The sequence below is a fragment of the Mus caroli genome, chromosome 9 (genome assembly GCF_900094665.2).
Source record: "Mus caroli chromosome 9, CAROLI_EIJ_v1.1, whole genome shotgun sequence".
Classification (NCBI taxonomy): Eukaryota; Metazoa; Chordata; class Mammalia; order Rodentia; family Muridae; genus Mus; species Mus caroli.
This window is the reverse complement of record NC_034578.1, coordinates 3,012,030-3,015,279: the sequence shown is the minus strand read 5'-3', so window position 1 is coordinate 3,015,279 and position 3,250 is coordinate 3,012,030. Positions and strand designations below refer to the sequence as shown.

Below are 3,250 nucleotides of genomic sequence, written 5' to 3'. Positions count from 1 at the left end.
CCTAGGCCAGATGACATGTAAAATTAGCTATTGCAGAGGGCATCCTATGGTCAGAAGACACAGTGTGTTCTGTGAAATGTTTCCTTCCTTCACCATGAATATGGAATGTATTTCACCTTCAGTGCCTCATGCATCAAGATACCCAGTGAATATTTGTTAAATTATTTTCATAGACAAGAATTAGACTAGCTGTAGCTCAGTAGGTAGAGGCACTTGCTACCAAGCCTGATGACCTGAGTTTATTTCTTGAACCAACATGGTAGAGGGAGAGAACCAACCCTTAAAAGTTGTTCACTTACCTCCATTTGTGTACTGTGGCAAATGCAGATACATGCATGTGAGTGCATATATAAACACAAATAAATTATATACATATACATATACAACCACTAAGGGTACAAAACTATTTTAAGTGACTTTTAATCCTTGACATTTTAGGGTTTTTTTTTTTTTTTCATAATCTCCTAAGGACTTCTAACAGTACATAAGACCAGCTCATAAATCAGAAGCTGATAAGTGTAACTTAAATTTTTTCAAATCCTATTTTTAATGATGGTTCTTAAATGCTTTAACCTTCTTTTTAGCCTACCACCCACAAGAACTAGTGAAAAAGAAAGGACACAGGGAAATGGTTCTGCAACTCCCATCTACACTGTCAGGAAATCAGCAGTTCAGTTCACAGGACAGCAGCAGCAGATTGATCCACTTGCAAACACTTAGAGTCAAGACAGCAAGCACAAATCAACAGTGGTGGCACAACCTGCCAGAGACAGTCAGACCTCAGCCTCTGGCATGAATCAGCAGGAGGGACAAGAGTCAACAGAACCACAAGGAAAAATTCTCTGTTGTGCCTCTCTCAGTGAAATGAATATCAAAAAAGACAGGAGACCAAGAAGCATTTAGCAATGCAAGTAAGCCAAGCTTGACTTCCTTCACTGGCTGTTGAGTCCCATATATATTCCCTCCAAATATCAGGTGGCTCTATGGCTCTTGCCTCACCATATGTCTTGCCTCAGCACTAGAGACTGATTCAGTTGACATCACTCTGCCTATCAGGCTCAGTCCTCAGAAACAACAAGAAGTTGCTAGCACACTACCAGAAGTTTTTTAGTGAGGTTATCTCTATGGAGTCCCAACAAATGCAGCTCAACTATACAATGTAAAGCAGACCAATATATGTGTGTCATTAGCAAAGAACCCTTCATCACATATCCTTTCACATGCTTGCTTTAGCAGAGCATCCTATCACCTGTGTCTGCTTCAGTGAAATGTTCCTTCACGTTTGCCCCAGCAAAACTCCATTCAACACAACTGACTTTACAAAGAACTCTTAAGCTTCAACAACAGATAGGAGAGTGCACAAATCAGCAAACATCTCTACTCCTGTGCAGTCCCCCATCAGTTCCATGTGGGCTCCAGTGAGAAGAGACACAGAAGATGGAATTAACAATTTACTGAGGGTCAATATGATACAGAGAGAATTCAAGATCTCCAGCACTGTGATAAGATTGCTGGTGTCTTTCAGGTTCTCAGGAGTACTTCATACAAGCAGTATAGTGGGATTATGGACAGGCAAAATTGAGAAATATAACTTTGTCTGGCAAAATACTAGACACAACATAATTTTTGTTGTTTTTCTTAAGGCCTTAGTGATACCTTTGCATGGCCTCTTGTTATAGGTTAGAGTTTGAAAACAATGCTTTTCTTAGATTCAGTGTTTCCAGACTAACTTATAAAAGATAATTTAGTAGTTCAGCAGAAAAAAAAATGTCTATGCATAAAACCTGAGATATGCCTACTTTATTCTCAAATTCAATTTCATGGTAAGTTATAGGGATATTTCTTTCAAGCCCTCTGGAATTTCCTTCCCTCTTTTGCTACCTGTTTCATCCTATGAATCTCTCCCTAAGAGGTGGGCAAATTGACACATAAGAACTATGCAGCTTCTAAAAGGGAAGTCACCTACTACCACATTCTTTATCCTTTGATTTGTCATTCTTATTCTATGATTTTCTTTTTTTCATTTTCTTTTTAATTTTTTGGAAGAAAATGATTTTATTTTTTCATTTTATTCCAAATAAGATACAGGATTGGCACGCCCACTTTGGTAGCACATATACTAAAATTTGAACAATACAGAGAAGATTAGCATGGCCCCTGCACAAGGATGACACAAATATTTGTGAAGCATTGCATATTTTTAAATCCAGGACACAATGAGAAGACTAAAACTAAGGATAATAGGTTAAGATGAGAATGAAGATTTTCAACTTAAAGGGGCAATAAATATCTTCAACAAAATTATAGAAGAAAACTTCCTTAACCTAACAAAAGTAATGGCCATGAACACAAAGAAAGGCTACAGAACTCCAAATAGGTTGGACCAAAAAAGAAATTCCGCCTATCACATAATAATCAAAACACCAAATGCACAAAATAAAGAAAGAATATTAAAAGCAGTAAGGGAAAAAGGTCAGGTAACATATAAAGGCAGACCTTTAGAATTACACCAGACTTCTCACCAGAGGCTATGAAAGCCAGAAGTTCCCGGACAGATGTCATACAGACCCTAAGAGAACAAAAATGCTAGCCCAGGCTATTATATAGCAAAACACTCAATTACCAAAGATGGAGAAACCAAAATATTCCATAACAAAACCAAATTTATTTAATATCTTTCCATGAATCAAGCCCTTCTAAGGATAATAAAGGGAAAACTCCAACACAAGGAGGGAAACTGCATCCTAGAAAAAGCAAGACACTAACTTTTCAACAAACCTAAAAGAAGATAGCCATATGAACAGAATCCCAATTCTAACAACAAAAATAACAGAAAGCAACAATGACTTTTCCTTAATATCTTTTAATATCAGTGGATTCAAATCCCCAGTAAAAAGACACAGTCTAATAGTCTGGATATGTATTCAGGACCCAATATTTTGCTGCATACAGAAAGTACACCTCAGGGACAAAGACAGTCACTTCCTCAGAGTAAAAGGCTGGAAAACAATTTTCCATGCAAATGGTCCCAAGAAACAAGCTGGAGTAGCCACTCTAATATTGACTACAATAGACTTTAAACCTAAAGTTATCAAAAAAGACAAGGAGGGACACTTAATACTCATAAAAGGTAAAATCTACCAAGATGAACTCTCAATTCTGGACATCTATGCTCCAAGTGCAAAGAAATCCACATTCATTAAAGAACTTTAATGAAGCTTATACATTACACTGCACACAAAAATAGTGG

General features: G+C 37.1%; 1 non-coding gene across 1 annotated transcript; it reads left to right on the top strand.

The window, feature by feature from the left end:
• Positions 1-2,097: 2,097 nt before the first annotated feature.
• Positions 2,098-2,202, top strand: LOC115032103. The gene has a single exon (XR_003837730.1). It is a non-coding gene; the product is annotated as a U6 spliceosomal RNA (small nuclear RNA).
• Positions 2,203-3,250: the final 1,048 nt, after the last annotated feature.